Source organism: Schistocerca gregaria, unplaced genomic scaffold (genome assembly GCF_023897955.1).
Source record: "Schistocerca gregaria isolate iqSchGreg1 unplaced genomic scaffold, iqSchGreg1.2 ptg000180l, whole genome shotgun sequence".
NCBI classification, from domain to species: Eukaryota; Metazoa; Arthropoda; class Insecta; order Orthoptera; family Acrididae; genus Schistocerca; species Schistocerca gregaria.
Window position 1 is genome coordinate 11,982,189 of NW_026061730.1, and position 12,506 is coordinate 11,994,694.

Below are 12,506 nucleotides of genomic sequence, written 5' to 3' on the forward strand. Positions count from 1 at the left end.
CGCGGACACGTTCATATACACAAGAGTTCCAAGTAGTTTCGATGCTCTGGTATTACGAATGCAAATTCCGTCTGTTTTGAACGTCTTAAATTGAAAGGGCGGTCACAAATTGGTCCATTTCACTCCTTGTCCACAATCACACAGCACCTGAGGTAACAAGCACATCTCGAGCCCTATTGTGCTCTCCATTGTTCATGCCAACTCAGTGCCTCGCTCTTTGCTACTGTGTAAAACTCTTGTCGTCCAACTGCAAAACACTGGGACACAACAAGTTTCCGCGTCCCCATTGCACTGATCGTACTACGAAACGCTCCCCAAACTTGGCAATCACCCATGCAGATGACTTTTCCGACTTTACACGACGCTCACGCAACGCTCACGCTAGTGACAGCCTTATTTATAGTTCGACGTCGCGCCAAAGCGAATGAGCACATTTCGCCTACGGCTTAGGCCGCTCTTCTAGTGTGGCTGCTCTGTGTCTGCAGGCAGCGAGGGGCTGCAAGCTTCCTGTGTTCGCACCTATATCACCTGTGCTTCCTTGTCAGAGACAGACTATCGCTAAACATACAACTCACTCCATGAATTGATTGCTACGGCATCTGTTATCAGCAGTCACAACCAGCAACACCAGTAGCAGCCGACTGCACGCAAAGAATGGGAACGTGCAGTGGGATTTACGTGAAATCGGCGCAATTGTGGATGCTAATCGTTCGCTTGTATCTGCCTACACACCTCTGCCGGTTGGGAATTATTCCACTTGCATGGCAAGGTGCGCATGTAGGTGTGTTAAAAATTCTGGAGGCGCTGGGTATCGATCCCAGTACCTCTCGCACACTAAGCGAGCGCTCTACCATCTGAGCTACGCCCACCCCCCCCCCCCCGATAACTAGTAGTGCTACATACAGTCATATCAACGTCACAGACCCTCGCACTCCAATTATTCCGCAGACAAACACTACTCTCTACGAATCAGTGAGGGTGTCTTTCAGGTTTCGTGCATTCTGTATCGAATCGTAGTTGGCCACAATGAAAGTGGCATGCATAACGTCGAAAATAGAGTTCAGACACCGCTCTGAGTAAGACGAACGTGTTGTCCACCTCTAGACTTCAATGACGTTAAGCCGTGATACCTAAGACAGGTCTGCACTCGATAACAGCCGGTCCCCACACTTACATCTTGCTCTCCTTATGACAGTATACATCATATCAGTCTGTGACGCTGGTTTTGCAACTTCTTGCGTGCGTTTATGTTCGCCGCGACCAACACTTACCATGCACTGACCACAAAACATGGAGGAGCCGGGGCTTGAACCCGAGACCGTTCACACGCTAAGCGAACGATCTGCCAACTGAGCTACAACTACACACGCGACCAAGCCTGGCTATTCTCCATTCTTTGCGACTCTGATGTGCACGGACACGATGGTTGGTTGGTTTGTAGCGGCGAAGGTACCAGAATACAAAGGCGCGGACACGTTCATATACACAAGAGTTCCAAGTAGTTTCGATGCTCTGGTATTACGAATGCAAATTCCGTCTGTTTTGAACGTCTTAAATTGAAAGGGCGGTCACAAATTGGTCCATTTCACTCCTTGTCCACAATCACACAGCACCTGAGGTAACAAGCACATCTCGAGCCCTATTGTGCTCTCCATTGTTCATGCCAACTCAGTGCCTCGCTCTTTGCTACTGTGTAAAACTCTTGTCGTCCAACTGCAAAACACTGGGACACAACAAGTTTCCGCGTCCCCATTGCACTGATCGTACTACGAAACGCTCCCCAAACTTGGCAATCACCCATGCAGATGACTTTTCCGACTTTACACGACGCTCACGCTAGTGACAGCCTTATTTATAGTTCGACGTCGCGCCAAAGCGAATGAGCACATTTCGCCTACGGCTTAGGCCGCTCTTCTAGTATGGCTGCTCTGTGTCTGCAGGCAGCGAGGGGCTGCAAGCTTCCTGTGTTCGCACCTATATCACCTGTGCTTCCTTGTCAGAGACAGACTATCGCAAAACATACAACTCACTCCATGAATGGATTGCTACGGCATCTGTTATCAGCAGTCACAACCAGCAACACCAGTAGCAGCCGACTGCACGCAAAGAATGGGAACGTGCAGTGGGATTTACGTGAAATCGGCGCAATTGTGGATGCTAATCGTTCGTTTGTATCTGCCTACACACCTCTGCCGGTTGGGAATTATTCCACTTGCATGGCAAGGTGCGCATGTAGGTGTGTTAAAAATTCTGGAGGCGCTGGGTATCGATCCCAGTACCTCTCGCACACTAAGCGAGCGCTCTACCATCTGAGCTACGCCCACCCCCCCGATAACTAGTAGTGCTACATACAGTCATATCAACGTCACAGACCCTCGCACTCCAATTATTCCGCAGACAAACACTACTCTCTATAAATCAGTGAGGGTGTCTTTCAGGTTTCGTGCATTCTGTATCGAATCGTAGTTGGCCACAATGAAAGTGGCACGCATAACGTCGAAAATAGAGTTCAGACACCGCTCTGAGTAAGACGAACGTGTTGTCCACCTCTAGACTTCAATGACGTTAAGCCGTGATACCTAAGACAGGTCTGCACTCGATAACAGCCGGTCCCCACACTTACATCTTGCTCTCCTTATGACAGTACACATCATATCAGTCTGTGACGCTGGTTTTGCAACTTCTTGCGTGCGTTTATGTTCGCCGCGACCAACACTTACCATGCACTGACCACAAAACATGGAGGAGCCGGGGCTTGAACCCGAGACCGTTCACACGCTAAGCGAACGATCTGCCAACTGAGCTACAGCTACACACACGACCAAGCCTGGCTATTCTCCATTCTTTGCGACTCTGATGTGCACGGACACGATGGTTGGTTGGTTTGTAGCGGCGAAGGTACCAGAATACAAAGGCGCGGACACGTTCATATACGCAAGAGTTCCAAGTAGTTTCGATGCTCTGGTATTACGAATGCAAATTCCGTCTGTTTTGAACGTCTTAAATTGAAAGGGCGGTCACAAATTGGTCCATTTCACTCCTTGTCCACAATCACACAGCACCTGAGGTAACAAGCACATCTCGAGCCCTATTGTGCTCTCCATTGTTCATGCCAACTCAGTGCCTCGCTCTTTGCTACTGTGTAAAACTCTTGTCGTCCAACTGCAAAACACTGGGACACAACAAGTTTCCGCGTCCCCATTGCACTGATCGTACTACGAAACGCTCCCCAAACTTGGCAATCACCCATGCAGATGACTTTTCCGACTTTACACGACGCTCACGCAACGCTCACGCTAGTGACAGCCTTATTTATAGTTCGACGTCGCGCCAAAGCGAATGAGCACATTTCGCCTACGGCTCTGGCCGCTCTTCTAGTGTGGCTGCTCTGTGTCTGCAGGCAGCGAGGGGCTGCAAGCTTCCTGTGTTCGCACCTATATCACCTGTGCTTCCTTGTCAGAGACAGACTATCGCAAAACATACAACTCACTCCATGAATTGATTGCTACGGCATCTGTTATCAGCAGTCACAACCAGCAACACCAGTAGCAGCCGACTGCACGCAAAGAATGGGAACGTGCAGTGGGATTTACGTGAAATCGGCGCAATTGTGGATGCTAATCGTTCGCTTGTATCTGCCTACACACCTCTGCCGGTTGGGAATTATTCCTCTTGCATGGCAAGGTGCGCATGTAGGTGTGTTAAAAATTCTGGAGGCGCTGGGTATCGATCCCAGTACCTCTCGCACACTAAGCGAGCGCTCTACCATCTGAGCTACGCCCACCCCCCCGATAACTAGTAGTGCTACATACAGTCATATCAACGTCACAGACCCTCGCACTCCAATTATTCCGCAGACAAACACTACTCTCTACGAATCAGTGAGGGTGTCTTTCAGGTTTCGTGCATTCTGTATCGAATCGTAGTTGGCCACAATGAAAGTGGCATGCATAACGTCGAAAATAGAGTTCAGACACCGCTCTGAGTAAGACGAACGTGTTGTCCACCTCTAGACTTCAATGACGTTAAGCCGTGATACCTAAGACAGGTCTGCACTCGATAACAGCCGGTCCCCACACTTACATCTTGCTCTCCTTATGACAGTATACATCATATCAGTCTGTGACGCTGGTTTTGCAACTTCTTGCGTGCGTTTATGTTCGCCGCGACCAACACTTACCATGCACTGACCACAAAACATGGAGGAGCCGGGGCTTGAACCCGAGACCGTTCACACGCTAAGCGAACGATCTGCCAACTGAGCTACAACTACACACGCGACCAAGCCTGGCTATTCTCCATTCTTTGCGACTCTGATGTGCACGGACACGATGGTTGGTTGGTTTGTAGCGGCGAAGGTACCAGAATACAAAGGCGCGGACACGTTCATATACACAAGAGTTCCAAGTAGTTTCGATGCTCTGGTATTACGAATGCAAATTCCGTCTGTTTTGAACGTCTTAAATTGAAAGGGCGGTCACAAATTGGTCCATTTCACTCCTTGTCCACAATCACACAGCACCTGAGGTAACAAGCACATCTCGAGCCCTATTGTGCTCTCCATTGTTCATGCCAACTCAGTGCCTCGCTCTTTGCTACTGTGTAAAACTCTTGTCGTCCAACTGCAAAAAACTGGGACACAACAAGTTTCCGCGTCCCCATTGCACTGATCGTACTACGAAACGCTCCCCAAACTTGGCAATCACCCATGCAGATGACTTTTCCGACTTTACACGACGCTCACGCTAGTGACAGCCTTATTTATAGTTCGACGTCGCGCCAAAGCGAATGAGCACATTTCGCCTACGGCTTAGGCCGCTCTTCTAGTATGGCTGCTCTGTGTCTGCAGGCAGCGAGGGGCTGCAAGCTTCCTGTGTTCGCACCTATATCACCTGTGCTTCCTTGTCAGAGACAGACTATCGCAAAACATACAACTCACTCCATGAATTGATTGCTACGGCATCTGTTATCAGCAGTCACAACCAGCAACACCAGTAGCAGCCGACTGCACGCAAAGAATGGGAACGTGCAGTGGGATTTACGTGAAATCGGCGCAATTGTGGATGCTAATCGTTCGCTTGTATCTGCCTACACACCTCTGCCGGTTGGGAATTATTCCACTTGCATGGCAAGGTGCGCATGTAGGTGTGTTAAAAATTCTGGAGGCGCTGGGTATCGATCCCAGTACCTCTCGCACACTAAGCGAGCGCTCTACCATCTGAGCTACGCCCACCCCCCCGATAACTAGTAGTGCTACATACAGTCATATCAACGTCACAGACCCTCGCACTCCAATTATTCCGCAGACAAACACTACTCTCTACGAATCAGTGAGGGTGTCTTTCAGGTTTCGTGCATTCTGTATCGAATCGTAGTTGGCCACAATGAAAGTGGCATGCATAACGTCGAAAATAGAGTTCAGACACCGCTCTGAGTAAGACGAACGTGTTGTCCACCTCTAGACTTCAATGACGTTAAGCCGTGATACCTAAGACAGGTCTGCACTCGATAACAGCCGGTCCCCACACTTACATCTTGCTCTCCTTATGACAGTATACATCATATCAGTCTGTGACGCTGGTTTTGCAACTTCTTGCGTGCGTTTATGTTCGCCGCGACCAACACTTACCATGCACTGACCACAAAACATGGAGGAGCCGGGGCTTGAACCCGAGACCGTTCACACGCTAAGCGAACGATCTGCCAACTGAGCTACAACTACACACGCGACCAAGCCTGGCTATTCTCCATTCTTTGCGACTCTGATGTGCACGGACACGATGGTTGGTTGGTTTGTAGCGGCGAAGGTACCAGAATACAAAGGCGCGGACACGTTCATATACACAAGAGTTCCAAGTAGTTTCGATGCTCTGGTATTACGAATGCAAATTCCGTCTGTTTTGAACGTCTTAAATTGAAAGGGCGGTCACAAATTGGTCCATTTCACTCCTTGTCCACAATCACACAGCACCTGAGGTAACAAGCACATCTCGAGCCCTATTGTGCTCTCCATTGTTCATGCCAACTCAGTGCCTCGCTCTTTGCTACTGTGTAAAACTCTTGTCGTCCAACTGCAAAACACTGGGACACAACAAGTTTCCGCGTCCCCATTGCACTGATCGTACTACGAAACGCTCCCCAAACTTGGCAATCACCCATGCAGATGACTTTTCCGACTTTACACGACGCTCACGCTAGTGACAGCCTTATTTATAGTTCGACGTCGCGCCAAAGCGAATGAGCACATTTCGCCTACGGCTTAGGCCGCTCTTCTAGTATGGCTGCTCTGTGTCTGCAGGCAGCGAGGGGCTGCAAGCTTCCTGTGTTCGCACCTATATCACCTGTGCTTCCTTGTCAGAGACAGACTATCGCAAAACATACAACTCACTCCATGAATTGATTGCTACGGCATCTGTTATCAGCAGTCACAACCAGCAACACCAGTAGCAGCCGACTGCACGCAAAGAATGGGAACGTGCAGTGGGATTTACGTGAAATCGGCGCAATTGTGGATGCTAATCGTTCGCTTGTATCTGCCTACACACCTCTGCCGGTTGGGAATTATTCCACTTGCATGGCAAGGTGCGCATGTAGGTGTGTTAAAAATTCTGGAGGCGCTGGGTATCGATCCCAGTACCTCTCGCGCGCTTGTATCTGCCTACACACCTCTGCCGGTTGGGAATTATTCCACTTGCATGGCAAGGTGCGCATGTAGGTGTGTTAAAAATTCTGGAGGCGCTGGGTATCGATCCCAGTACCTCTCGCACGCTAAGCGAGCGCTCTACCATCTGAGCTACGCCCAACCCCCCGATAACTAGTAGTGCTACATACAGTCATATCAACGTCACAGACCCTCGCACTCCAATTATTCCGCAGACAAACACTACTCTCTACGAATCAGTGAGGGTGTCTTTCAGGTTTCGTGCATTCTGTATCGAATCGTAGTTGGCCACAATGAAAGTGGCATGCATAACGTCGAAAATAGAGTTCAGACACCGCTCTGAGTAAGACGAACGTGTTGTCCAACTCTAGACTTCAATGACGTTAAGCCGTGATACCTAAGACAGGTCTGCACTCGATAACAGCCGGTCCCCACACTTACATCTTGCTCTCCTTATGACAGTATACATCATATCAGTCTGTGACGCTGGTTTTGCAACTTCTTGCGTGCGTTTATGTTCGCCGCGACCAACACTTACCATGCACTGACCACAAAACATGGAGGAGCCGGGGCTTGAACCCGAGACCGTTCACACGCTAAGCGAACGATCTGCCAACTGAGCTACAACTACACACGCGACCAAGCCTGGCTATTCTCCATTCTTTGCGACTCTGATGTGCACGGACACGATGGTTGGTTGGTTTGTAGCGGCGAAGGTACCAGAATACAAAGGCGCGGACACGTTCATATACACAAGAGTTCCAAGTAGTTTCGATGCTCTGGTATTACGAATGCAAATTCCGTCTGTTTTGAACGTCTTAAATTGAAAGGGCGGTCACAAATTGGTCCATTTCACTCCTTGTCCACAATCACACAGCACCTGAGGTAACAAGCACATCTCGAGCCCTATTGTGCTCTCCATTGTTCATGCCAACTCAGTGCCTCGCTCTTTGCTACTGTGTAAAACTCTTGTCGTCCAACTGCAAAACACTGGGACACAACAAGTTTCCGCGTCCCCATTGCACTGATCGTACTACGAAACGCTCCCCAAACTTGGCAATCAACCATGCAGATGACTTTTCCGACTTTACACGACGCTCACGCTAGTGACAGCCTTATTTATAGTTCGACGTCGCGCCAAAGCGATTGAGCACATTTCGCCTACGGCTCTGGCCGCTCTTCTAGTGTGGCTGCTCTGTGTCTGCAGGCAGCGAGGGGCTGCAAGCTTCCTGTGTTCGCACCTATATCACCTGTGCTTCCTTGTCAGAGACAGACTATCGCAAAACATACAACTCACTCCATGAATTGATTGCTACGGCATCTGTTATCAGCAGTCACAACCAGCAACACCAGTAGCAGCCGACTGCACGCAAAGAATGGGAACGTGCAGTGGGATTTACGTGAAATCGGCGCAATTGTGGATGCTAATCGTTCGCTTGTATCTGCCTACACACCTCTGCCGGTTGGGAATTATTCCTCTTGCATGGCAAGGTGCGCATGTAGGTGTGTTAAAAATTCTGGAGGCGCTGGGTATCGATCCCAGTACCTCTCGCACACTAAGCGAGCGCTCTACCATCTGAGCTACGCCCACCCCCCCGATAACTAGTAGTGCTACATACAGTCATATCAACGTCACAGACCCTCGCACTCCAATTATTCCGCAGACAAACACTACTCTCTACGAATCAGTGAGGGTGTCTTTCAGGTTTCGTGCATTCTGTATCGAATCGTAGTTGGCCACAATGAAAGTGGCATGCATAACGTCGAAAATAGAGTTCAGACACCGCTCTGAGTAAGACGAACGTGTTGTCCACCTCTAGACTTCAATGACGTTAAGCCGTGATACCTAAGACAGGTCTGCACTCGATAACAGCCGGTCCCCACACTTACATCTTGCTCTCCTTATGACAGTATACATCATATCAGTCTGTGACGCTGGTTTTGCAACTTCTTGCGTGCGTTTATGTTCGCCGCGACCAACACTTACCATGCACTGACCACAAAACATGGAGGAGCCGGGGCTTGAACCCGAGACCGTTCACACGCTAAGCGAACGATCTGCCAACTGAGCTACAACTACACACGCGACCAAGCCTGGCTATTCTCCATTCTTTGCGACTCTGATGTGCACGGACACGATGGTTGGTTGGTTTGTAGCGGCGAAGGTACCAGAATACAAAGGCGCGGACACGTTCATATACACAAGAGTTCCAAGTAGTTTCGATGCTCTGGTATTACGAATGCAAATTCCGTCTGTTTTGAACGTCTTAAATTGAAAGGGCGGTCACAAATTGGTCCATTTCACTCCTTGTCCACAATCACACAGCACCTGAGGTAACAAGCACATCTCGAGCCCTATTGTGCTCTCCATTGTTCATGCCAACTCAGTGCCTCGCTCTTTGCTACTGTGTAAAACTCTTGTCGTCCAACTGCAAAACACTGGGACACAACAAGTTTCCGCGTCCCCATTGCACTGATCGTACTACGAAACGCTCCCCAAACTTGGCAATCACCCATGCAGATGACTTTTCCGACTTTACACGACGCTCACGCTAGTGACAGCCTTATTTATAGTTCGACGTCGCGCCAAAGCGAATGAGCACATTTCGCCTACGGCTTAGGCCGCTCTTCTAGTATGGCTGCTCTGTGTCTGCAGGCAGCGAGGGGCTGCAAGCTTCCTGTGTTCGCACCTATATCACCTGTGCTTCCTTGTCAGAGACAGACTATCGCAAAACATACAACTCACTCCATGAATTGATTGCTACGGCATCTGTTATCAGCAGTCACAACCAGCAACACCAGTAGCAGCCGACTGCACGCAAAGAATGGGAACGTGCAATGGGATTTACGTGAAATCGGCGCAATTGTGGATGCTAATCGTTCGCTTGTATCTGCCTACACACCTCTGCCGGTTGGGAATTATTCCACTTGCATGGCAAGGTGCGCATGTAGGTGTGTTAAAAATTCTGGAGGCGCTGGGTATCGATCCCAGTACCTCTCGCACACTAAGCGAGCGCTCTACCATCTGAGCTACGCCCACCCCCCCGATAACTAGTAGTGCTACATACAGTCATATCAACGTCACAGACCCTCGCACTCCAATTATTCCGCAGACAAACACTACTCTCTACGAATCAGTGAGGGTGTCTTTCAGGTTTCGTGCATTCTGTATCGAATCGTAGTTGGCCACAATGAAAGTGGCATGCATAACGTCGAAAATAGAGTTCAGACACCGCTCTGAGTAAGACGAACGTGTTGTCCACCTCTAGACTTCAATGACGTTAAGCCGTGATACCTAAGACAGGTCTGCACTCGATAACAGCCGGTCCCCACACTTACATCTTGCTCTCCTTATGACAGTATACATCATATCAGTCTGTGACGCTGGTTTTGCAACTTCTTGCGTGCGTTTATGTTCGCCGCGACCAACACTTACCATGCACTGACCACAAAACATGGAGGAGCCGGGGCTTGAACCCGAGACCGTTCACACGCTAAGCGAACGATCTGCCAACTGAGCTACAACTACACACGCGACCAAGCCTGGCTATTCTCCATTCTTTGCGACTCTGATGTGCACGGACACGATGGTTGGTTGGTTTGTAGCGGCGAAGGTACCAGAATACAAAGGCGCGGACACGTTCATATACACAAGAGTTCCAAGTAGTTTCGATGCTCTGGTATTACGAATGCAAATTCCGTCTGTTTTGAACGTCTTAAATTGAAAGGGCGGTCACAAATTGGTCCATTTCACTCCTTGTCCACAATCACACAGCACCTGAGGTAACAAGCACATCTCGAGCCCTATTGTGCTCTCCATTGTTCATGCCAACTCAGTGCCTCGCTCTTTGCTACTGTGTAAAACTCTTGTCGTCCAACTGCAAAACACTGGGACACAACAAGTTTCCGCGTCCCCATTGCACTGATCGTACTACGAAACGCTCCCCAAACTTGGCAATCACCCATGCAGATGACTTTTCCGACTTTACGCGACGCTCACGCTAGTGACAGCCTTATTTATAGTTCGACGTCGCGCCAAAGCGAATGAGCACATTTCGCCTACGGCTTAGGCCGCTCTTCTAGTGTGGCTGCTCTGTGTCTGCAGGCAGCGAGGGGCTGCAAGCTTCCTGTGTTCGCACCTATATCACCTGTGCTTCCTTGTCAGAGACAGACTATCGCAAAACATACAACTCACTCCATGAATTGATTGCTACGGCATCTGTTATCAGCAGTCACAACCAGCAACACCAGTAGCAGCCGACTGCACGCAAAGAATGGGAACGTGCAGTGGGATTTACGTGAAATCGGCGCAATTGTGGATGCTAATCGTTCGCTTGTATCTGCCTACACACCTCTGCCGGTTGGGAATTATTCCACTTGCATGGCAAGGTGCGCATGTAGGTGTGTTAAAAATTCTGGAGGCGCTGGGTATCGATCCCAGTACCTCTCGCACACTAAGCGAGCGCTCTACCATCTGAGCTACGCCCACCTCCCCCCGATAACTAGTAGTGCTACATACAGTCATATCAACGTCACAGACCCTCGCACTCCCATTATTCCGCTGACAAACACTACTCTCTATGAATCAGTGAGGGTGTCTTTCAGGTTTCGTGCATTCTGTATCAAATCGTAGTTGGCCACAATGAAAGTGGCACGCATAACGTCGAAAATAGAGTTCAGACACCGCTCTGAGTAAGACGAACGTGTTGTCCACCTCTAGACTTCAATGACGTTAAGCCGTGATACCTAAGACAGGTCTGCACTCGATAACAGCCGGTCCCCACACTTACATCTTGCTCTCCTTATGACAGTATACATCATACCAGTCTGTAACGCTGGTTTTGCAACTTCTTGCGTGCGTTTATTTTCGCCGCGACCAACACTTACCATGCACTGACCACAAAACATGGAGGAGCCGGGGCTTGAACCCGAGACCGTTCACACGCTAAGCGAACGATCTGCCAACTGAGCTACAGCTACACACACGACCAAGCCTGGCTATTCTCCATTCTTTGCGACTCTGATGTGCACGGACACGATGGTTGGTTGGTTTGTAGCGGCGAAGGTACCAGAATACAAAGGCGCGGACACGTTCATATACACAAGAGTTCCAAGTAGTTTCGATGCTCTGGTATTACGAATGCAAATTCCGTCTGTTTTGAACGTCTTAAATTGAAAGGGCGGTCACAAATTGGTCCATTTCACTCCTTGTCCACAATCACACAGCACCTGAGGTAACAAGCACATCTCGAGCCCTATTGTGCTCTCCATTGTTCATGCCAACTCAGTGCCTCGCTCTTTGCTACTGTGTAAAACTCTTGTCGTCCAACTGCAAAACACTGGGACACAACAAGTTTCCGCGTCCCCATTGCACTGATCGTACTACGAAACGCTCCCCAAACTTGGCAATCACCCATGCAGATGACTTTTCCGACTTTACACGACGCTCACGCAACGCTCACGCTAGTGACAGCCTTATTTATAGTTCGACGTCGCGCCAAAGCGAATGAGCACATTTCGCCTACGGCTTAGGCCGCTCTTCTAGTGTGGCTGCTCTGTGTCTGCAGGCAGCGAGGGGCTGCAAGCTTCCTGTGTTCGCACCTATATCACCTGTGCTTCCTTGTCAGAGACAGACTATCGCAAAACATACAACTCACTCCATGAATTGATTGCTACGGCATCTGTTATCAGCAGTCACAACCAGCAACACCAGTAGCAGCCGACTGCACGCAAAGAATGGGAACGTGCAGTGGGATTTACGTGAAATCGGCGCAATTGTGGATGCTAATCGTTCGCTTGTATCTGCCTACACACCTCTGCCGGTTGGGAATTATTCCACTTGCAT

At 49.5% G+C, this 12,506-nt stretch overlaps 8 non-coding genes across 8 annotated transcripts; all 8 read right to left on the reverse strand.

Annotated features, from left to right (window-relative positions):
- Window positions 1-796: 796 nt before the first annotated feature.
- On the reverse strand, window positions 797-870 carry Trnat-agu (transfer RNA threonine (anticodon AGU)). Its single transcript has one exon. It is a non-coding gene; the product is annotated as a tRNA-Thr (tRNA).
- A 1,381-nt stretch (window positions 871-2,251) lies between these two features.
- On the reverse strand, window positions 2,252-2,325 carry Trnat-agu (transfer RNA threonine (anticodon AGU)). The gene has a single exon. It is a non-coding gene; the product is annotated as a tRNA-Thr (tRNA).
- Window positions 2,326-3,711: 1,386 nt separating this feature from the next.
- Trnat-agu (transfer RNA threonine (anticodon AGU)) lies at window positions 3,712-3,785 on the reverse strand. Its single transcript has one exon. It is a non-coding gene; the product is annotated as a tRNA-Thr (tRNA).
- A 1,375-nt stretch (window positions 3,786-5,160) lies between these two features.
- Window positions 5,161-5,234, reverse strand: Trnat-agu (transfer RNA threonine (anticodon AGU)). Its single transcript has one exon. It is a non-coding gene; the product is annotated as a tRNA-Thr (tRNA).
- A 1,496-nt stretch (window positions 5,235-6,730) lies between these two features.
- On the reverse strand, window positions 6,731-6,807 carry Trnaa-agc (transfer RNA alanine (anticodon AGC)). The gene has a single exon. It is a non-coding gene; the product is annotated as a tRNA-Ala (tRNA).
- A 1,372-nt stretch (window positions 6,808-8,179) lies between these two features.
- Window positions 8,180-8,253, reverse strand: Trnat-agu (transfer RNA threonine (anticodon AGU)). The gene has a single exon. It is a non-coding gene; the product is annotated as a tRNA-Thr (tRNA).
- A 1,375-nt stretch (window positions 8,254-9,628) lies between these two features.
- Window positions 9,629-9,702, reverse strand: Trnat-agu (transfer RNA threonine (anticodon AGU)). The gene has a single exon. It is a non-coding gene; the product is annotated as a tRNA-Thr (tRNA).
- Window positions 9,703-11,077: 1,375 nt separating this feature from the next.
- Trnat-agu (transfer RNA threonine (anticodon AGU)) lies at window positions 11,078-11,151 on the reverse strand. Its single transcript has one exon. It is a non-coding gene; the product is annotated as a tRNA-Thr (tRNA).
- Between the last annotated feature and the right edge of the window lie 1,355 nt (window positions 11,152-12,506).